The 23853-nt window shown below is 43.9% G+C and overlaps 1 protein-coding gene across 5 annotated transcripts in view; it reads left to right on the top strand.

The window, feature by feature from the left end:
• ATP8B1 (ATPase phospholipid transporting 8B1) overlaps positions 1-23853 on the top strand; it is a 109651-nt gene that overhangs the window by 27620 nt on the left and 58178 nt on the right. The window contains exon 2 of one of the 5 annotated variants that reach the window (XM_023752627.1): positions 221-356. The exons of 3 other annotated variants lie outside the window; for them this stretch is intronic. The gene's annotated coding sequence lies outside the window, so the exon portion shown is untranslated. Of the gene's footprint in view, positions 1-220; positions 357-1723; positions 1975-23853 lie in introns of those variants that run through there. One more of the 5 variants, XM_014454402.2, reaches the window with a different exon arrangement.

Below are 23853 nucleotides of genomic sequence, written 5' to 3'. Positions count from 1 at the left end.
GCTTAAGCCTCTCGTGGCCTGTGCTTACTTAGCACACAAGTTCCAAATGCCTCTAACCTGCGAGGCTTTAGTCCACATCTCTGCAGCCCCCTCTGCCAACCATCTCCTCCTGCACCCGCCTCCACTTTAATAACTCAATGAATCCCCTGTCCTGTTGTGCTTTAGACCTTTCACTTCCACGGTTTCCTCTCCTGAGATGCCCTTCTCCTCTCTCTTCCAGTCTCCCAACTGGACCTTCAAGGCTCAACTCAAAGAACTTCCCTCTTCCCTCTGCCTTCTCTACAGTCCCAGCTCAAGTGTAATTGACAGCTGTCTCCTGTGGATTCTCCTCCTTGCATCTGTCACACCGAATTATGGTGGGCATTTGCCAACCATAAGCATTGGAGGACCAGGCCATATTTCATCTCTCTCTATACTTATACTATATGTATATACTATATGTCTTTATGTATCTCTATACTGTATGATGTTATCTTTATATACGTTATATCTAACTAATAATTTGTTTACTACATTGGTTTTTGAGTTAATAGAAAAAAACAGTGGAATTTCACACTTTAGGAGAAATGTTCCTTATGAGGAATCTTAACTCTTGTAAAGCACGGGTGTAAGCAACAGAATCACAGGTCAGACCTCAGAGAGCACAGGAAGGATTGCAGTGGGAACCTGGGGCTCTCCATCTGGTTTATTTGTCTCAAAACTAAAGGTAGAGCCTGCCTATTCCCTGCCAGGTATTTTATCATCAGTTTCCAGCCTCGGGCTGTGTTGCCTCCTGTGTTTTTTCTGGTTGTTTCAAGAAAAGTGCTGAGAATGGCTCTTGATGTGACTAGAAAACTAACTTGTCTCTTTGATACCATTCAAATCTTCATCATTATTACTTTTTTGTTAATCCTCACCGAGGGTATTTTTCCATTGATATTTTAGAGAGATTGGAAGGGAGGGGAATAGACAGAGAGAGAAATATCGATGTGAGAGAGACACATCGATTAGTTGCCTCCCACATGTACCCCAACCAGGGCCAGGGATTGAGCCTGCAACTCAGGACCCTTCAGTCCAAGAGCCAACACTCTATCCACTGAGCCAAACTGGTTAGGACATTCAAATCTTTAGAGACTGCGTTATGATCAGCTCACTGGTTTTCATCAGCAGGGATTCCGGTAAAATTAGACCTGGGAGCCTGAGAGCAGACTGCCTTTAAGGGTGGCCTGAGTGAATCACGAGCCCCTGACAGCTCATCGTCACTTATCACAAAGGAAACTCCACAATCAACTTAAAGTGCTGATGCCTAAAAATGACTCCTCCCTGATTTTCGGAAGCTTCAGTAAGGGAAAGCTGATTATCTCAGATCGTTCGGGAATTACAAAGATGAATTGAAGGGTCGGAAGTAAGGCAGAATTAGAACCTGAAGCACATTTTCCTGTAGAAATAAAAAACTTTCACCAGAAGTATTTTTGAACATGCTCCATGTTTAAATTGGTTCTGTCTGTCCATGTAGAGTTGAGTGAGCCTGAGCAGAGAAGAGTAAAATGCTAGTTTCCCAAGGGAGAGGTAGGGCCTTCTTCCTTTGGAACTCAATGAACTATTCTATCACTTTGTTCGCAGGGGTGGGGAACCTTCTTTCTGTCAAGGGCCATTTGGATATTTATAACATCATTCATGGGCCAGACAAAATTATCAACTTAATAATTAGCCTGTTATATTTGGTCAAATTTTAATTAACTCATCCCTGATGCCTTGGCAGGGCCAGACCAAATGATTTCCAGGGTCTTATGTGGCCTGCGGGCCAGACATTCCATACCCCTGAGACTAACTTCACCTATGTGTTCCTTAGACACAAAATAAACTTTCAGAGTTTTCTAAAAAAGAAGAAGAAGAAGAAGAAAATGAAGTAAGGCAGAGAACAGAATTGTCTGAAATATGAGATGTGCCCAACCCAGTACTGAGGAGTGGACTAGATCATGCTCAGTAAAACATGTGAGTGGGTGAAGGACTGCTAACCTATTCTCTAAAGTAGGTTATAAATAGCTCTATTTTGAGGTGGATGTGCTAAAAGATTGACCATCTAACTCCCCCATCAGTTGTACTAGCACTGAGTCGAAATTTCCTCCTGATAAAAATGAAAGTCCATATCCCTAGTAGAGCAGAGACACTAAATAACCCATGTCTGACCGCCCTCTTTCTGTCCTCCTACTTCTCTTTAGCAGCAGGACATGTCGGGATGTCTTCACCTATAGGTAGAATGCCATGAACTTGAAATCTGCTGCAGCTGGCAGGCTCGATGTACCTGTTTCTTACTCCTGGTTTGCCCTTATGAGCAAGCTGCCCCACTGTCTGAGTGGTTGAGTGGAAGTCTGCATCTCAGCCTCTCCTCCTCTAGCCCCTCTCACCCCTTGAAGCTCTTATCTCCGTGGTTTGGCTCTGGGGCACTCTGTTCTCAGAGTGGTCTGGCCGGAGCCAGTGGAAGGAGCCTCATGTCTCATGAGGGTCATGGGGTGAGGAAGATGAAGAGTGGAGAGGAGGCTCTGACATTGCAAACTGAACATTATTGCACCTGGTGACTAAGTTTGATGGTGCCATTTGGTGTAGAACACAGGCCTCTCAAGGCAAAGGAAAATTCTGTGGGTTACTCTAGAAATATCCTGTCCAACCCTAAAATCTGGGGTTGCAGTTTCTATCGGCAGCTTGGGTGAGCGGGGCCCCTGGGGAGGCCTCTGGGCTGAGGTCTTTCTGAGGCTGAGAGCAAGCTGAAGGAGTTCCAGGCATGACGGTTTTGTGAGCAGGATGCTGGGACCAGATTGACTAGGTGGGAATCTTGGCTCCACTGTGTACTGGTTGTGAGATCCTGAGCAAGTTTCTTGGCCTTCATTTCTTCATCTGTAAAATGGGAATAACAGAACCTACCTCACTGGGTCTTTGTGAGCGTGAAATGCATGTATATGTATTAAGTGTTTGAAACAGTAACTGGCACAAAGGATTAGCTCCATAAATGCTGGCTAGTGTTACCATTAATCCATTATTCAATCTGAATTACAAGCAAACAATTCTTGGAGGACCCATGCCATGTACTGTGCATGGGGAATGCGCAGATGCCCGTTCCTCCTGAGTTCACTTTCTTCTCCAAATCCCATCTCGACCGTCTACTCCAGGCCCTCCTTGGCTGTTTTCCTGACACTGGAGATAAAGCATATACTACCTTCTTCTTGCTTTACCCTGGCACGCCCAGTGAGTCTTACCATTCCTGATTTTAACCAAGCCAGCAATTGGTAAATACGTGATCTTCCATTCTTGGTGGTTTGGAGTATAAAAGCCGATCGTGGGCGTTCTTGGAAAGGCTCTCTAGAGAAATAGTTTTAACCTGAGGAAGGATTGTATCCACAGGGCACAGAAGAGGAAGCCAAATAGATCTTGATTTTCATTTCCTCAAAGGGCAGATCCAGGCAGAGATGGAGCACATGAGCAAGGGGTTGCCCTGAGGGTAGGCAGAAAACAGCTGGGGGGAGTGGGGGGTGGGGAGGAAGCAGGGTGACTAGGCTCTCCTGGGCCTGTCTGTGGTTTTGAGCAATGCAGACACCCAGCTCTTGTTTCTTTCTTAGATGCCCCTCCCTTTAACATGCCTGGACTCTGAGAATGCTGAACAAAGACCGCAAGTGGTCTGTGTGGGTACTTCCCAAAGCCACCTGTGCCTTGGCCAACCTGGGAGGGCCATCTAATCATTGGGAACTCACCTACCAGATTCTTCATGGAGGCTTGGGACTGGGCTCTTGGGCGTCGCCTCTCTACGCCTGGCTGGTCAGTTACTCCCTGAGCAGCTAGGAAAATAAAAACACCTCTGGCTTCAGAAATCATCGCCCACCTCTGGCTTCTTGGTTTGTTAGCTAGCTAAAAATGAAGGGTTAAACCTTTCTCCTGGGCGTGGGTCTCATTTCACAGCACAACTCATTTCCTCCCTGCATCAATTTCCATTTCTGTCCTTGGCTTCAGATTTGTTACCCACTTGGAATGCAATATGTCTTGCCTTTTATTTTTAGAACTTAGAGTAAGAATTGGCACTGTAATAATATGAATCCTACTAATTGAGTTACAAGAGAGGAAAAGCCTTGAAAGGTTAGCTTTTTTGGCTCATAAGCAGTCAAAATGGCCTTTTATAATTTTAATCCAGGGTGTATTATCCTTCCTCAATTACTTTGGCCAATTATTTGGAGGATTTAGAAATGGCTTTGGAGAATGAGTGTGATTCTAGAATTCTTCTTAGTGGCCTGAAAAAAAATATGCCTTGTATCTCCTTATGTAAGTGATATCTTAGAATATTTGTAGCTTGTATATATATTGTGAGGGACTGCCAGTTATCTAGGTTTTTACTCTGTAATTTAAAAAATTTATTTAGAGCTGTGTGTGTGTGTGTGTGTGTATGTGTGTATGTGTGTATGTGTGTGTTCATGAATGATGCCCAACCCAGTTGCATGCTGGTTTAATGCAGTAAAGCCAAGATGCCTGGCAAGTCTTAGATCCAATCCTGCTTGTATATCCTGGACCACTGCTGTCCAATAGAACTTTCAGTGATGAGATAAAGGTGCTCTGTACCTAGCCACCAGCCACATGTAGCTATCGAGCACTTGAATGTGGCTAATGCGATGGAGGAACTGGCTTTTAATTTCATTTTAGTTAATTAAATTGAAATAGCCTCACATGACTAGTGTCTACCTGCACGGGACCTCATAGGGGGCTGGACTATTCTTACCTGAAACACCCTGTAACTCAGGCATCAGTTAGCTTTCTGAAGAGCTACAGCTTCTATAGGGGTCAGCTAGGGAGACTAGAATCAGAGGGACATGGGACACAGGCCACTGCCCCCTCCCCAACTCTCCAGGCAGTGTCTCTGCTGGATGGAAGCAGTCCCTGGGGCAGGATGATCTAGCCTTAGTTCTTAGAGTGTAAATCCTTTAATGCTGAAAGCCCTTGGAAGCTTCCTGTTGCTTTGAGGATAAACTCTAGGCTCCTTAATGCTCTTGGTTATCTGCTCACCTCTCACTTCCTTGCTCATTACTTTCGCTGTCACCCTCTGACTTTCCGTCACATGGACAGAGTTGCATTTGGTCGCATGGACAGGCTGTGTGCCTTCTTACCTTGAGTCCTTTGCAGATACTGTGCTCTCTATCAGGAATGACCTTTCCCTTCCCCTCACCTATCTCACTCCTACATAGCTTACTGGTCTCAGTTTAGATGTCAATTTTTATGGTATCTCCTTTGGGAAAAGCTTTCTTGACAACTCCTAAGACAGACAGGCGCCCCTACTGATATATATCCTAGGTCTGTGGTCGGCAAACTGCGGCTCCCAAGCCACACACGGCTCTTTGGCCCCTTGAGTGTGGCTCTTCCTAAGCCATAGGACAGGGGTCCTCAAACTTTTTAAACAGGGTGCCAGTTCACTGTCCCTCAGACCGTTGGAGGGCCGGACTATAGTTTAAAAAAAACTATGAACAAATTCCTATGCACACTGCACATATCTTATTTTGAAGTAAAAAAACAAAACGGGAACAAATACAATATTTGTATTTGCATGTGGCCCGCGGGCCATAGTTTGAGGACCCTTGCCTTAGGAGTACCCTAATTAAGTTAATAACAATGTACCTACCTATATAGTTTAAGTTTAAAAAATTTGGCTCTCAAAAGAAATTTCAATCGTTGTACTGTTGATATTTGGCTCTGTTGACTAATGAGTTTGCCGACCACTGTCTAGGTGGATCCCCATCGTAGCACCCACTACACTTGATTGGAATCATAGAGTATTTGTCCTTTTGTGACTGGCTTCTTTCTTTCTTTTTTTAAAAAAATTGATTTTTAGAGAGAGAGGAAGGGTGAGGGAGCAAGAGAAACACCGATGGGAGGTAAAACATAGATCAGCTGCCTCCTGCATGCCCCCTACTGGAAGTCAAACCTGCAACTCAGGCATGTGCCCTGACCGGGAATTAAACCAGCGACCTGTAGTGTGCACAGGATGATGCCCAACCAACTGAGCCACTCCGGCCAGGGCATGACTTGGTTTTTCACTAAGCATAATGTCCTTGAGGTTCACAGTATTGTAGCATGTGTCAGGATTTCCTTTTAAAGCAAAAATATTCCACTGTGTATATATGTGAGATATCTCTTCATCCATCAATGGACACTTGGGTTGTTTCCACCTTTGGCTATTGTGGATAATGCTGCTTTGAACATGGTGTTCATAGATGGCACAGTTTCCCTAGTCTCTTTAAAAACAGTAACAACAACAAACACAACTGGAGACCATTCAGCCTTCCTTTTTGGCTGGATTAGTCCTCTATTTTCCCTTGTTTCAAGAAAATCCTTTTCTGCAAGTTGCCTATCTGGGAAAGTGAAGATATTTTTATGACATCATCCCCTTTTAGTAATAGAGGTGCTCCATGATTACTGATTCTCGAGGATGTCATTTCAGTCAGACATACTGACCCTTTTAAATAATTTCTGTAGAACAGAAGCAGTTTTTTAATTGGAGAGGAAAAATTAAGTTAGAATCCATTAAATACAACTTTGGGTGTGTGAATTAGGTCTATTTCTATTAGGTATGTTTCTTTTCTTTCTTTTTTTTTTTAGGAAGAACTTTGGGCCTTTTAACATTTGTGTTTGAGGGTCCTAACTTATGGTTACAGGAGAAGATTTTACTTTGGGTGGAGGGCACATGGTGCAATATACAGATCTTGTAACATAGAATCCCATACCTGAAACCCATATGTTCATGTGGACCAATATCACCCCAATAAAATTAACTTTTTAAAAGTCTGTTTTTACAAACATCTTGGTGAACAAAAAGGATAACTAGCATATGACCATCCTTCCTGGTCAGAAAGTTCATGAAGGGGAAAAGATTTTGCTGCAGGCCTAGGATTAAACTCCAGGATGTAGTTTCCTCTTGTGAAAGCCACTGGCTTCTCTTTCCCTCCAGGGTTCAGTTCAGGGAAAGTGAGAGAGAAGAGGTGAAGGTGAAGGTGGAGGTGGGCTAGCCATAGGGGAGGCCTCAGGCACCACTACAGCTGGCTCTGCCCAGCGTCATGTTCCCAGCCATTGGGTTTTGTGGACAGGACTCTGCCTCAACCAGATAGGACAGGGACTGAGGCCGAGCCCCTCAGATATTCCATCCATCCAAGGCCTTATCTGACAGTGATTGTGTTTGTGTCATGTTAATCCCCTAAGACTTTTAATTATGATATTAATATACCAACTTCATTTGTGGCTTTCTTCCCTTTATATTTCTGTATGCTCATTAAAATCACTATGGTGGGAATCATGTTTAGTCATTCTTTTTTCTCCTTGACTTTGTGTACTGGAGAGATTGGCCAAGTTGGAAAAGCCAAGTACCACAATACTAACCACCTTCTTGTTGGTGAGTTGAGAGTTTGGAGTGCAAGCCCTCTCCAGGCCTTTGAGTTTGGGTGTGGTGACAAAGTGGGTGAACTCCTAGCAGCTCTCCTTCTTGGTGGGGAGGCTGGGAGGAGTCACAGAACATTAGCCTTGAACTGCAGTTGGCTTGCCAAGGGCAGGGCTGGGAGTGAGTTTTCCAGCAGTGGTGCTGGGTTTGTTTTGAGTCATCCTAATGCCTTCTCTTCTTTCCTGGTTCCTTTTATGGCCATTGGACACAACTGCCAGATTATCTGTCAGGGTTTAAAGGTTCGCAAAGTGATCTTTCCTTTTTATTTCCTATATGTGAATATTTACTTAGTTGCTACTATTGGGGCCACCATTTTAGATAAAAAAGTAGCCAGTCCTAAGTCCCTGGAAAGTCATGAGTATCTTACCTGGAGATTAAGAAATTCACTATAGCCCTGACCGGTGTGCTCTGTGCACCGCAAGGTCGCCAGTTTGATTTCCCTGTCAGGGCACATACCTAGGTTGTAGGTTCGATCCCCAGTTGGGGCATGTGCAGGAGACAACTGATCAATGTATCTCTCTCGCATTGATGTTTCTCTCTTCCTTCCTCCCTCTCTCTACAAAAAAAAAAAAAATCACTCTAGCCCTGCTGAAGTTGGGTCCCTAAAGGCAAGCCAGACCTTAGGACGTGGAGTGGTGGATGATGACTCCTGTCTTAAAGAACAGAGAGCAGGAAGGGAGCAAAGCATAGTGGAATCTATACATTTCTTTACAAAGTTTTCCATAACAATGATTTAGACACATATTATAATGTTTCAGTACTTAGTTTGCAATCAGTGTCTGAAAAGTGAATTTTAATGATTTCCAGGAGATTCTAAGTTAGAAAAACAAAGTACAAAGGAGCACATATATTCAACTTCTGTATAAGAAAGATAAAAATAAGAAATACATATATCTGTTTATCTTTATAAAAAGAAACATAAAAAGAATAAACAGAACACAGTGAAGCTGATTACCAACCAGAGGTGGGTGGGGACAAGAAGGGGCTATGTGAGGAATAGCCACTTGGCTAAGTACCTTTTAGCAATGTTTTGACTGAGGAGCATGTTAATGTTCTACACGTTCAAAAAATAAATTTGAATCAATAAAACATGAAGGTGGGGAAAACCCTAAAACTGAAAGCAAAATAAAAGGAATGAACCCAATTCCATTTCAAATGAGTACCACAACCACGATAAAGAGGGGAAGAAGGAGAAACAAAATCCAAGGAACAATGGAATTATTTTACTATAAATGCTCAGTCTTAGACAAAGTTGGGAGAAAGGCAAAAAAAAATCCTAAAATATTTTAGTATATTTTTCATAGTGATATTGGCAAAGCAATTCTGAAAAAATTCTAGATGTATGTTAGCATTAAGCAAATGAATAAATGTATTGATATGGGGAGCCAGGCTTCTCACTAAGGAAGAAGGGACCTACAGGTAATATGGAATGGGAGAAAGTGTGGGGATCAATTAGAATTGGAAGTTTTAGTATGAACTCATTTCTGGAATATGTGCATGCAGAAGCATTCTTATGTAACATATATGCATGTACATGTGTTTGTATGTGTAAGATATCTGCATATACATGTCCATCAAAGGGCCAAAAATTCAAGCCACTTCAGTAGCAATGAGCACTCTGGTGCCCAGATCTTGGTCTCTAATATCATTCCCCACTAGAAGTAACAGGACTGGGCAGAAGAGATGCAATGAGCCTGGAGCACATTGTTCCTGCTGCAAAGTATATAGAAATGCTCAAAGAATGTTGTGGACCTGTCAAGCACATATGTGCCAGCTTGAAGGGACTCCCACTGGCCCAACCTGGGACAAGTTAAACAGGAAAGTAATTATGGACAACAAGTTATTAAAAACCATTGGGAAAAATAGGGTATATGCATTCATACTGAGAACCAGTGGATAAATAGACAAAGGGAATAAGGGAGACACTCCTTACAGTGAAATGCTCAAGTAACTGATACATGTGGAGGGAATGCTGGAGCTGGGGTGTCATCCTGGCGTAGACATCATAAAGATGGGATCAGGCAATATCCTCAGTGGATGCCAGTTTTGATAAGGAGCAGGACATTGGCATTGTCTTCAAGTGTCTCCCCACAGATTGTAAGTTAAAAAAATGCAGTGAAGAAATCAGACGACATAGACCAAGTGATGAAAATGAAAACACCAGTGAGGAGTGGAGGACATCTGTGCCTCTAGATGTGATGTCCTGGGAAGGATACAGCATCACCTGTGCAGTTTCCAGCAAGGATGCATCTCCTGGATTCAATCATGAGGAAGCATCAAAGCTCAAATGAGGAACATTCTGTTTTGTCTGTTTCTTTTTAAAAAGGATGGGGTGAGTGGGGACTGTACTCTTTAAAAATATCAGTGTCATCAATGACAAAAAAAAAAAAAAAGGTTATGGGAATGTTCCAGATTAAAGGAGCTGGCCATTTAAAGTAATTCCTGATCCTAGACTGGATTCTGTCTGGGAGGCAAAATCCTATATAATAAAAGGTTAATATGCAAATAGACCGAACGGCGGAACAACCAGTCACTATGACGTGCACTGACCACCAGGGGGCAGATGCTCAACGCAGGAGCTGCCCCCTGGTGGTCAGTGTGTTCCCACGGGGGAGTGCCGCTCAACGCAGGAGCTGCCCCCTGGTGGTCAGTGTGTTCCCACGGGGGAGTGCCGCTCAGCCAGAAGCTGGGCATACGGCTGGCGAGTGCAGCAGCAGCACTAAGGATGTCTGACTGCCAGCTTAGGGCTCCTGGACTGTGAGAGGGCGCAGGCCGTGCTGAGGGGACCCCCTCCCCCTTGAGTGCACAAATTTCATGCACCAGGCCTCTAGTAATACTATAAAAGACATTGTTGGGTCAATGATAAAAGAGTATTAGATAGCCTATTAATGATAAATTGTCTTATGTCACTAACTAATGGTTATGGCTATGTAAGGAAATGTAAGAGACTACCCCTGAAGAATTTTTAAGGGTAAGGAATGTGCTGTAATGTATCCTCAAATGCTTTGGAGGGAAATTTGCACACATGCACAAAAGTGACCTAAGAATAAAGCAAATGGTGTAAAATGTTAACAGGTTAATCTGGGTCAACCAAAAAAAGATTCCTATTGTAGAAATGGTCCGTGGTTCCACAGATGGTATTTTTCTTTGACCTTTTTAAGAAGTTTATGACAAATTTGTGGCTATCTTATTCTAATTCAGATCACCCTACAATGATTAACCGAAAGGGTGCCTTTGGCAAATAAAGAATTTGAAAATTCCCCAGATCTGTCTATCCTGCCGGTTGACATTCTTGATCCCTTGCTACCAGTAAAAGGGGACAAGAGAGCAAGAGTGTGTGAGTTAAAAACACCAATTGGGAGCAAAACAGACTTTGAATGCAATTCCAGCTTGCCACTTGCTAGTTGTATGATATTGAGGGAAACACTTAGCCTTCTCTAAGCCTCAGTTTCCTTTTCTGCAAAACAGGAATAGTAAGAGTATTTGAGGGGTCCCAATTCCATTCCTGAAAGGGCTAGGGTGGGGGGAGGGGTCCAGGCTGGCTGGGTGAGGAGTGTGGCACTCAACAGGGGCAGTTACTACCCAGCCCCCATAGATAGTTGTCTTGCTCAAGTGTTGCCAGATTTACCAATTTAAGAAAATTTCAGAAATCTGGATTTCATGCGGAATCAACAGATTTTTAAATGCACCGAACTACAGTTTAAGTAAACAAGAAACCCTCAGTGAGCCAAACAGCTGCCTTCAGCCGCCACGGATTGGTTTCTGCTCCAACTCCAGTGCGCACGGGGCGAGCGCCACGTGTGTCCCGGGAAGTCGGGCTCCCGTGTGATGGTCGGGGTTGGTGGCATTGGAAGAGCACGGCTGAGGCTGTAGAGGACGGGGGAGAATAGAGAATTTATGGCCTGGAAATGATTGGGGTAGTGACCACTTCGGCCCATTCTTTCAACAGTTAACAGTGAAAAGCTCCCTGTGGGAGCGTGCCTGTGTAAACAGGTGAGGCCATCAGGTGATCAGGAAGGGAGCCCAGCCTGGGACCCACAGATAGTGAAGCAATCAGTCGTTAAACATGCAGGATTAACTTGATGAAGCAGTCCATGTGAAGTTGCCAAAAACCATAGGAAATTTTATCAAGGATGTTTGTCTCGGTAGGAAAAAAAAAATGAGAAGATTTCGTCTCTGTTATCATCTTCATTGTCCCAAATGTTGATGTGGTTTTTATAATGCACAGAATTTTACTTTTACATTCCGATGCGACCATAGGAACCATTTAATAAAGCAATTTCGATAGGAGTGTAACGTGTGACTGTCAGAATACGTTCGGCTCGGGTTCTCCAATGTACAATTGCACATTGTTGATAAACAGCCTGAGACTATTTTGGGCTGCCTGGTGTAGCATGTCTCTCGTTGGCGAGACGTACACCGTATATTGTGGCAGAGGTGTCGGATGTAGACAGTTTCTGTTTCTGAAAATAACACTTTCTCTTTCTGGAAAATCCCACTTTTATTCATTCTGCAAAGCTAGGAACTGCGAGGCGTTTGGTGTATACAAATATTTTACATTCTGGAGTGTGGGTTTTGTAAGACTTTCCCCCCTTACTCGAGAGATCTGACGAGGAGGTAATGGATACACCCCAAGCTGCTTTGTTGTGAGCAGCTGGGAGAGTAAAATATTTAATGTCTCTCTCACTACTAGGGTGACATTTTCCTGCGGCCCAAGCCTAACAGGTTACGAGCTGGGTATTCCCCTGGCTATCAATGATTCAACAAACGAAGGTACATTTGAGCCTCGGCATGGGCTGGAGTACTTCTCAGCTGTTCCCCAAGTGAAGGTCTGCTCACACATTTCTTCTCCCGGTGTTTGGTCCTCTCCCAGGAGAATAACAATGACCAGTGTTTATTGTGCTCTTCCTTTGGGTCTGGTTCTGTTTCAGGAGCTTTCTATATATCGGCTCGTTTCATCCTCACAGCAGCCCAGAGGCAGGTGCGATTATTTTACCCATTTTACAGATGAGCAAATCAAGGAACAGCAATGTTATTTAATGAGCTTTCTTGAGGTCTCCCAGCTGGCAGTAAGTGTGGCTCCAGAGCCCTAGAATGAACTGCGGGCAGGCTGAGGATGCTGGATCACTGCACAGTGAAATGACCTTGACAATTGGAGAATTGGGACTTGGCTCCAGTTTCAGCCCTGTGGCAACCCACTGTGTGACCTTGGGCACTCCATACAACCTTTCTCAGCCTCAGTTTGCTCATCCTTGAAATGGGGATAATGACAATATTTTACTCACATATTGGGGGAGGAAAAAATGTGATAAAGGATGGGAACAGTATTTGAGCTAAAAAGGATTCAAAGAAAAGAGTTAAAACGCATGAAAACAAGTTCTTAGTGATCCAAAGAGCAAATATGCCTCCTCAGGTACCATCCAGGTGGGGCTGCCCGAATTTAGACAATGTTGTAACTCTGTGACATTTTTACTTCATGAACTATTTAGTGAAATTCCCTTTTACTTTATTAAATATTAAATATTCAATTTTATTTAAAAAGATTCTCCTTCTAGCTACGAAAAGACTTGTTATTTAATATCTGAGGTCTTAAGATGGGCCAATGGCCACACAAAGCACATGGTACCTTCTGAGCCTATATTGTGAATTAGGGTACATGTGCTGCATAAGGGGTGACTTAGTGTTAATACATTGGTTTATTTTAAGTCTAGTTTTTTGTTTCTTATTTTTCAAATATTTTTTATTGATTTCAGAGAAGAAGGGAGAGGGAGCAAGAGATAGAAACATCAATGATGAGAGAGAATCATTGATCAGCTGCCTTCCGTGTGCTACCTACTGGGGATCGAGCTGGCAACCCAGGCATGTGCCCTGACCAAGAATCAAATCATGACCTCTTGGTTCATAGGTAGACACTTAACCACTGAGCCTTACCGGCTGGGCTTGTTTCCTTTTTTTTTTTTTTTAAATTGAGGAATATTTTAAACATATATAAAAACAAGCCTGGCCAGTGTGGCTCAGCAGTTGAGTGTAGACCCAGAAATCAAGAGGTCATGGTTCAATTCTGGTCAGGGCACATTTCCCAGTCACTGTTACAGGCTCAATGCCTAGTAGGGGACATGCAGGAGGCAGCTGATAGATGATGTTTCTCTCTCTCTCTCTCTCTCTCTCTCTCTCTCTCTCTCCCTCCTCCCCCTCGCTCCCTCCCTTCCTCTCTTTAAAATCAATAAAAATATATATATATTAAAAGCATATACAAACAAACAATTGTATAATGGACCCCTTTTGCTTATGGCCATGGCCAATGTCGCTACTCCTCTACTATACCTCTGTCTCCCTCCCCCATATTATTTCAAAGCAAACACAGCCATTGCATCTTTTCATTCAAACTGGTTTTTCAATTTGAGTTTGTTTCACTTCGTCATACCAGGATAAAGATTGTTTACTATGCAGACTTGGAGGAAAGAAAAAATCTGCATTGCAGTTTGAATAATTAGATCACTAGCTATAACTCCCCCAGATGACACACAGCGATAGTTTTGTTGGTTTGTTTTCATTGGGGTCCACTTTTATGTGGTCTTGGAGCTATTATCATCTAGAAAATATATGGTTCTCTGGAACCTGACCCCAGTGGCAAGAGCCAGGGCGGTGGAGGGGAAAGGATGCAGGACTTGGACTCAGATGGTAAGACCTGATTCTGGTCCTCTCCCTGTTGAACTCTGAGAACCTGGATACAACGTTGACCTTGAAGCTTGATGCTTCATTTATAATGTTCATTCACTTAGTAATTCTTTATGAAAGGTCTGCTGTGTGTCAGCCACTGTTCTGAGCCTTGAAGATATCACAGAGAACAAAACAAAAAGAATCTACTTTTCAGTGCCATTGTATAGATCAAGTACATTGATCTATATGTGAAAATGTTTTGCAAATTCTGAAATAAAATATCAAGGTTACCATTACCCTTATTTTCTTACTCTGCTTTTCACTTGAAAACTTCAGTTCCCAAGTATTCTAGGCTTATAACAATCTCTATATATAAAAGCCTAAGTGACCATTCAACCGTTCAACCGGTAGCTATGATGCGCATTCACCACCAGGGGGCAGACGCTCAACACACAGGCATGGAAACATGGAACAGACTGATGAATCTCAGAGGGAAGGTGGGAGGGAGAAGGGGAAGAGATTAACCAAAGATCTTATATGCATACTAGAGGCCCGGTGCATGGATTCATGCACCAGTGGGGTCCCTTGGCCTGGCCTGCGCCCTCTCACAATCCGGGACCCCTTGGGGGATGTCAGACTGCCAGTTTTGGCCTGATCCCCGTAGGCCAGGCTGAGGGACCCCACCGGTGCAGGAATCTGTGCCCCAGGCCTCTAGTTTATAATAAACTACTTAAGTTTCATTGAAGAGAAAGATATCACTCATTCTATCATATCTATGCTGTCTTGCTGCATTTCTGATGAAATAGATCACGAAGTTGCTCACATGGTGGATGGATACGTATCTTGAATCTCAGTACTGATCACTCTGGTTTGACATAATATCAAAACTGAGCTTCACAGGACCCTACAAAGTAGGCATTATCCTCATTTAATAAGTGAAGGGTCTTAGAATATTTGTCCCAATGTCCTGTAGGCTGTAAGTGGTAGAGCTGGGATTTTAGCCCTGTCTATCTTGTTGTCTGTCTTCAAACAGGGAGCCCTTAACCATTTCCTGGTTCTGCCTCACTTGGGAAATAAGAGAAACAGGGCTTGGTCCTGAGCTTTTGAAATTTACACTCTATTGAAGACAAAAAATTAAAAAAACACAATACAAGGCAGAATACAGAGAATGGGCAGGGCAGAAAGTAACTTGTTCAAATGCAAATAAAAAACCATTGCTTGGGGATTTGAGGATCTGGAAAAGAATGAGAGTGCCTGTGGCCTTTGTGTGCCCCTGTGTGGAGGCGGGAGGTGGATGGAGGGGGAGGAGCCTGTGGTGGGTGGAGCCAGAGAAGATACCCTGAGCCTCTAATTTCTAATATAGATGCGAAACTCCAATAATTTCCATAATGAAGCACGTCCGAAATCATCTGTCACCAGCTTTTGAAGACAACCGAGTAATCTCAGATTCCCCACCTGACCCACAACCCCACTTGAGTGTCATTGATTCATTTCCGAATATATTGAACACTAATTGTATTTTACCTGTTCTAGAGAGCAAAACATACGTCCCATTCAAATAATTCCTCCCTTATTGATAGCCTAAGTATTTAGAACCTGACAAGCTTGAATAATATATAAATCCTCCTGTGATATCTGCAAACATCCTTAGGACAAAATTGTTTTCTGTGCATGGGGCTTGGACTTTGGAAAGCTAAGCTGCAAATTCACCATAGTCAGATCTCCTGGGTGAAGGAAGAGGAGAGATCTGAAGCCTCTGAGCATGGGTTAGGGTTGCAGCCAGTGATGAGCCCAGGGACTCCCTTGCTGGGGCAGGTCTGGCTGAGGAAACTTAGACACTCCTGTTAATTGACTTGTTCAAAATCTGACAGCCAGAACAGTTAGCATTGTGACTGTCTGTAGGAAACCCTGGAGGCTATCTGAGCCAAATGCCAGGGCTTCCAAGGGACATATACAATATTAATCACATGTTTGCTCTATGGTCTTGGTCCAAAACTTCAGGTGTGAATTCACCTGTTTGGGAAGAGTTTGTAATCTAAGTTGAGTCCTCTAAGCTGACTAAATACAGCAGAGAGGAGAGCATTAAGCATCAGATGTGGCTTTTGTTCCTCAACTTCTGGGACCCAGAATTTGTGAAGGTGTTAACTTTCAAATGGAATGAGAAATAAGGCTCTGTGACCAATCAGAGGCGTTTATGAGACCATGGCAGTGACTAGAAAAGATCTAGAAGTTGTCCTAAGTATACTCGATATGCCAATCAGACATGGTGCCATGTAGACCTTGAAAGGTATTTACCCGTGAGTATTTGCAAAACGCTGTGCTTAGTGCCTGACACACAGAGGTTTAGTGAAAGTCAGTGTTTGGTGTCTGTACGGGCACATAGTACAGGTCAGAGCGGCTCTTAGAGGACAAGACGGACGCAGACTGGATTCCAGGCACCTCGTGATCTTGAGGAGAGAATTGGAATCTGAGGTGTACTAATGGACTGGGAAAGAGCGATGATCAAAGGACAAAAATTGGTATGTTTCATCTCTCCTGCTCTGCCTGACATGCAAACCATCCCATCTCTGTGCTCAGAGATGGCCTCTGGGTGAAACGGACCAGCTTTCATGCTACTGTTTTTGGTTTTGCAGTCACTTGCAAAGAGATAGGGTGATAGCAGATTAAGTGTGGGTGAGCATGGCAGTAAAGACATTAATACCCCGATACAACTCTTCTTCCCCTTCAAACAGCTCTGTGACAAGTTTTAAGGGAGTTGGGGGCAAACAGAATTGGTTGAAACTTCACTGAATGACCCTGGAGAAGTCACCTGACCTCTATAGGGCCCACCAAATGAGGGTAATCCTTCCTTTTGGGAATGTTGTAAGGATTCCATAAAGTAAGCTCAGCATATAAGTGACTGTTCAGTAGTCTTCAACAAGGGGTGGGGAGTTATTACTAACTGTTGATTATTTTGGAATGAGAAACACACATTGGATCTCTTCTTTCAGAGCAAACATTCAGTTCTAAAGTATGCATACATATTATCTACAAAGCTGCAGTAATAGGACCCAATTCTGATTTCTGTCTTTCCCCCTTTTCATATTAATATTGTTTCTATGGCTGTTGCTATATTAACATCATAATTTATAAAACCATTATCCTATTGGACTTTTGGGTGACTTTTATTCCTGCTTTTTAAGCTAACAATGACAATCAGACATTTTGCATGAATAGTTATTTCACTGTTTATTTCTGTTGGAAGGATTTCTGAAGATGAGATTGTTGGGTCAGACGTTATAAATATCTGTAGTGTTCTTGGTACATAAAGTGTTGCTCTATTGCTTTTTAAAGGAAAGAGCAGCTTCCATGTCAGCAGCAGAGTGTGTGTGTGTGTCTGTGTGTGTGAACACTCATTCACTTGGCCACCGCCAGCATTCGATGCTGTCACTGAATATTGTTAACCTAATAGGCATAAAAGGAGATCGGATGTTTTCATCCGTCTGTCTTTCTTTGATTGCTAGGGAAAGTAATCTTTCCCAGATGTGTTCATGGTTTCCATTTACGCATCACATCTGCCCCTCCTACTACCCATTTATTCCAACCAGCCGCTGCTATTGAATCTGAATGGGGCATATAAGTGGTCACTCTGTAGGTTGAAAATTTCCAGGTTCATGTTCAGGTCTGGAGAACTATGCTGATTCCTGTGTTTTCCTGTAGTGTCATCTGTGTTAAGTGCATCTAGCAATGCCTTGGTTACTCTTCAAACATTAAAATTAATTCAATTTGAATTGTTTTACCTTGGAGGTTCTGCTTCTAGGCAGCTGTCCCTTGTAAAACCCCTATGATTTTATATTATTTAAGCATGAATAAAATTTATAAGCCTAATCAGGGAGGCAGGAGTGATGAAGTAAAAATGGAGCCATAATCCCTAACAAGTAAGCATGAAGCTTGAATGTGGAAATAACAATGCTTTTCTCCTGGTAACTTTCAGTGATTCTTATAAAAAAAATAATTGTGGATTGAGGCTGAGTCTCCAAAATAAACATCTGGGAATTCTGGCATTATTATCCTATGGGAACCAGTTCCAGTCTCTTGTTTACTTCTTTTCTTAGTTTTCCAGACAAAAGAATGGCAGCCCCACCCGGTCTTCATTTTAAACACATTTTCCTGGTTGCCACCACCCCAACTCAGGCCTGTGTTCCTTCTTGCTGCAGCTGCGCCCACTGAGTGTTGTTGCTGGCCCCGCTGCAGAGCTGCTAGGTTCTATAGATGACACAGTGGTGACTGGGAGACTCTCAGTGTCCACTGTGACCTCTGGGCGGTCTCCCTGCCTGACTCTCACCTTCCTGGCCTCCCGCACTCCCTCCTCTATCAGGTTCATCTTCCTGAAGCACCTTTCGGATCATATTTCTTTCCTTGCAGACGCCTTCAGTGGTTCCTCTGGCTGCTGGAACAAAGCCTTGCCAAGGCCTCATGGACCAGGGAAAGTGACTCCTGTCAGCCTCCACCAGCTCGTGTACCCATAAATCTCAGCTGGGCGGGTGACTCGTACCCTCCTGCTCCTGTGTCTTGTCTGAAAAGCTCTCTCTCATCCCCTCTGAATTCTTGCTCACACCTGTGACTGCTGTATTACCCAGCTCAAAACACCTAGGAAATTGACTTATGTACACTCTATCGTGATAGAAATTGGGAAGCATTTACGATTTGGGCACTCATAGGAGGGACCTGTCTGTAGATTACAAAGGTAACTTTATTTTGCTTATCAGTTTCTCCATTTCCTTTGCTTAAGTTTTTCTTGTGACTAATGGGGCTTTAAGTTGGTATGGAGAGGGGACAGCAGTTGACACTAGCAGTTGTGGAGCAGGCCCTGATGCCCCCTGGACAGAGCTTGAGTTCTAGGCTGAATCCAGATGCGTTCACTGTGCACATCTGGACAGACTCAGCTCTGTGTGAGGTGCCCGCATCCAATCCCAAACAATCTTGGGGCTTACCCCTTCCCTGTTCCCATTGGTAACATGGCCATCATAGTGCTTGGCCACACATCTCAGAATAATTCCGTGATAATTGTGTGAGATGATGCGTGTGAAAAATACTTAGAGAACTGTTAAGGGCTGCCTGACATTGACGGGAAATATCAGCAGCATTAGTAGGATGTGATGGGGAGCCCACAGCAGAGGTGGACCACATTACCCAGAAATCCTTTCAGTTTAACAGGAAGGTCCAAATTTGAGACTCCCCTGTGCCTTCCAATGGTAACCATGGAGGCTGTGAGAAGTGAAATGGTGGTCAGTCTTCTCTGTGGCTGAGGGTTCCGGGGTGGACTTTCGGAGGAACAGAGGATGGAGCTGTGGACCCAGTGGAGCCTTTTCAATCATGAGTAAAGGTCTGGGCTTAGTTCACATTAGTTATCCCAGGCTTCTAAGTTTCCTAGGCTTCAGTTTGGGAGGAAATAAAATATATAACCCTCTTTGTCCTGGGAACAGTAATCACGTTGTTTCTATAACAGTATAAAGTTTAAATTTAATCTAGATCCTAGATATGTTTTATTACTATTGCTTCATGAGATTCTTTGTCTAATTACAACTGTCATCAAGCTTGTCAGATTATGCTCTCAAGACTATTGGGCAGATTCCAAACAGGGTGTGGCATGTGTCCGGGTAACAGGTTCCCGCTGCTTCTTAGATGGGGCTGTTCTTTAGAATATCTTAGAAACAATAGTGGCCATAGAATTATTATTACTATGGAGTTATTATTATTTATGATTAATGATATGTGTATTAGTTATCTGTAGCTACATAACGAGTTACTTCAAAACATGGCAGCTGAAAACGACCCACATTTGTTATCTCATAGTTTCTGTGGATCAGGAACCTGAGCACTGCTTAATTGGGTTCTCTGCTTCAGGGTCTCTCCCAAGGTTACAATTAAGGTGTCAGCCCAGGCTGGGGTCTCATCTGAAGGCTGGAGTGAGGAAGGGCCCATGTGGTTGGTGGCAAAATTCATTTCCTTTTTTTCTTTAAAAAATATTTACTTTTTCCCAGTTTTATTGAGATATAATATATAATTATAAAAGCATAATATGCTAATTAGACTGGACAGTCAAACGACTGGACATCATTCTGGAAGCCACGGCGGCAGGGGCCAAGGCAGAGGCGGTTGGGGGCGATCAGGAAGGCAGGCGAGTGGTTAGGGGAGATCAAGCAGGCAAGCGAGTGGTTAGGGGCGATCAGGCAGGCAGGCGAGCAGTTAGGGGCAATCAGGCAGGCAGGCGAGTGGTTAGGGGTGATCAGGCAGGCAGGCCAGTGGTTAGGGGCAATCAGGCAGACAGGCAGAGTGGTTAGGGGCGATCAGGCAGGTAGGCGAGTGGTTAGGGGTGATCAGGCAGACAGGTGAGTGGTTAGGGGTGATCAGGCAGGCAGGCAGAGTAGTTCGGGGCGATCAGGCAGGCAAGCAAGCAGTTAGGAGCCAGCGGTCCCAGATTGAGAGAGGGATGTCCGACTGCTGGTTTAGACCCGATCCCTAAACCGGCAGTCGGACATCCCCCAAGGGGTCCTGGATTGAGAGAGGGTGCAGGCCAGGCTGAGGGACCTCCTCCTCTACACAAATTTCATGCACCAGGCCTCTAGTCTATATGTAAAAGCCTACTATGCAAAGTGTTCCCTCGGGAGTTCGACCAACCGGAAGTTCGATTGCTTGCTATGACATGGAATGACCACCAGGGGTGGCACGGAATGAAGGAAGGCCCCGGCCAGTGGTCAACAACTGCTAGGGACCCTACCCATGCATGAATTTCGTGCACTGAGCCTCTAGTCCAGTGGTTCTCAACCTTCTGGCCCTTTAAATACAGTTCCTCATGTTGTGACCCAACCATAACATTATTTTCGTTGCTATTTCATAACTGTAATGTTGCTACTGTTATGAATCGTAATGTAAATATCTGATATGCAGGATGGTCTTAGGAGACCCCTGTGAAAGGGTCATTCGACTGCCAAAGGGGTTGCAACCCACAGGTTGAGAACCGCTGCTCTAGTCAATATATAAATGTGTATTAGTTTAAGGTGTACAACATAATGATTTGACATCTGTATAAAGTGCAAAATGATCACTATAAGTTTAGTTAACATTCATCACCTCACATAGTTACACATTTTTTTCTTGTGAGAACTTTTAAGATCGACTCTCTTAGCAACTTTCAAATGTACAATACAGCATTGCCAGCTATGGTCACCATGCTGTATATGTACAAAGTTCATTTCCTTGAGGGTTGTTGGGCTGAAGAAAATCAGTTCCTTGCTGCCTCTTGGCTGGATGCTCACTCCGTTTCTTGCCATATAAGTCTCTCCATAGAGCAGCTGCATTCTCAGAGTCAAGAAGGGGAGAGAGCTGGCTGCCAAGAAGGGAGTTACAGCCTCCCGTAACCTAATCATGGAGGAGACATCCCCTCTTCTGTTGGATGAAAGCCAGGCATTATGTCCAGCCCCATCTCGTGGGGAGGGGTTACACAGAAAGAGGTGGGATCAGGGGAGGTGTCTTAAATTCTGCCTACTAGAGTTGTAACTTATTATATTTAGTATAGAGCATATGATAAAAAGCATGCAGAGTCTAGAAAATATAAAAATATACAAATTTATTATATCATGTGTGTTATATATTTGTATTATCTTTAATAATAATAAGCAAATGAAAGGAAGAAAAACACATTCCAGCCCTAGCTAGTTTGGCTCAGTGGATAGAGCGTAGGCCTGTGGACTGAAGGGTCCCGGGTTGGATTCCGATCAAGGGCACATGCCTGGGTTGTGGGCTCGATACCCAGTAGGGGGGCGCGTGCAGGAGGCAGCCAATCAATTATTCTCTCTCATCACTGATGTTTCTGTCTCTCCCTCTTCCTTCCTCTCTGAAATCAATAAAAATATATCTTTTTTTAAAAAGAAAAACACATTTCAGAAATATCCTTTCTTGTTGAGGACTTTAAAAGCTGTTAAAAAAAAAAAGATGACAAAGAACGAACAAAAATGAATACTGTGAATCTTACTTGGGTCTCCCTGGACACAAATCAAGTTACACAACAAAGATATCATTGATCAGGGACTCCTGGCCTCTCCCAGCCCAAGTTCTTGTTGTTGCTGTGTATGCACACAGATTATATCCAAAAAACTCAACTATATTTGTCCCCATTTTCCCTTTATTGGAATCTGGAAACCTGTGTTAGCAATGAAAGTTTGAGCTTTCATTCCTTCTAACTTCAGAGTTTTATTGCAAAGGCAGAAAGTTTATTCCTTTTGCCTGGATTCCCTTTTTCTCTCTCCTTCAGCACCTTCTCCCTCCACAAAGGAGACAGAGGATTTCATAGCCAAGTATTTGAAGATGACAAATGATGGATGTTAGGGGTTCAAGTTTGGAAATCCTGCTGTTTACCCCTCCTGTCATCTGGGGTTCATGACCAAGAGTGCTGAATACTATAGGAGGCAGGATGGGAAACAAGGCACTGCTGTATTAAATGCTGGAAAAACCCCTAATCGAGCTCTGGTATAAATAAGGCCTTGTGGTTCCTATTCATCCCTCTCCTTCTTCCCCCACCCCAGACTCGTTTTAGAAAGCCTATAGAAAGGTCTAGAGTCCACTAACCAGACAGCTGCGTGGTTGGGGACAGAACAGAGAAGAGAGGGACACTGGAGTTAGTACTAGAAGGCAGACCCCCTCCTGGGGTGTTGCCCACCTGGAGCTGTCAGGTGGAAATAGCCCACACAGCAGCCTGAACAGGTGATAGAGTAACATGACCCCCCTTAGTGCTGCAAGCTCAGGGCCCTCCCTCAGGGAGGAGCAGGTAAGGGGTGGATGGGAGGGGCTGAAAAGTTTTGTCTGCCTTGGGGGATAGAGTTTGAGTCTTTGTCTTGAAAATCTATGTCTTTCATGAGCACTGAGAAGGAGGGGTGGGAACCAGCCTGCAGAGAATGGCAGGGCTCTGGTGGCCTCCTGGAAGGTCATCGCAGGAAGTCCAGTTAAGAGTCCACTTGTAGTGTTTTAGGAGAGAGAGGATGGTTGTCTGCATTAGGGTGGTGGCTGTGGAAGTAGAAGAGCACGGATCGGAGGTGTGTCTTTGGGGAGAAGTGACTATGTCTCATAGCTGTCAGGCATTGTTCATTTATCTGTACTCCTCCATAGCCTAGAAGTCTCTAGGGCAAGCATGTCAAAGTCGCAGCCCATGGGCCGCATGCCTCTTTGATTTGGCCCGTGTTAGCCTTTGAGTTTGACATGCTTGCTCCAAGACAGTGGTTCTCAACCTGTGGGTCGCGACCCCTGTGGCGGTCGAATGACCCTTTTTACAGGGGTCTCCTAAGACCATCCTGCATATCAGATATTTACATTACGATTCATAACAGTAGCAACATTACAGTTATGAAGTAGCAACGAAAATAATTTTATGGTTGGGTCACAACATGAGGAACTGTATTTAAAGGGCCAGAAGGTTGAGAACCACTGCTAAGGGGTCTGTTCCCAGGGCCTCGTGTAGTAGCCTGTGCCAAGCGGGTGCTTAAAGGAGGCTGAGTAAACACACAGGTATCTGCAGTGTGCTGCAGTGGTGGTGAGAATGTTACCCGTTTCCAAAGCCATGGCGTACACAGTGCCTGCATTGTAGGGATCATGGTTTGGAACTGGAAAGCTTTGGCTAGGGTTTCAAAGAAATTATTTCTTCCTTATTTTTCTTTCATTGCCCTAAAGTGACACAGCTACAGTAGCCCCACGTGCGGCTGTGTCTGGACTGCACACAC

This window comes from Myotis lucifugus, unplaced genomic scaffold, assembly GCF_000147115.1.
Source record: "Myotis lucifugus unplaced genomic scaffold, Myoluc2.0 scaffold_36, whole genome shotgun sequence".
NCBI classification, from domain to species: domain Eukaryota; kingdom Metazoa; phylum Chordata; class Mammalia; order Chiroptera; family Vespertilionidae; genus Myotis; species Myotis lucifugus.
The sequence above is the reverse complement of the archived record's forward strand: the minus strand, read 5'-3'. Positions and strand labels throughout refer to the sequence as shown.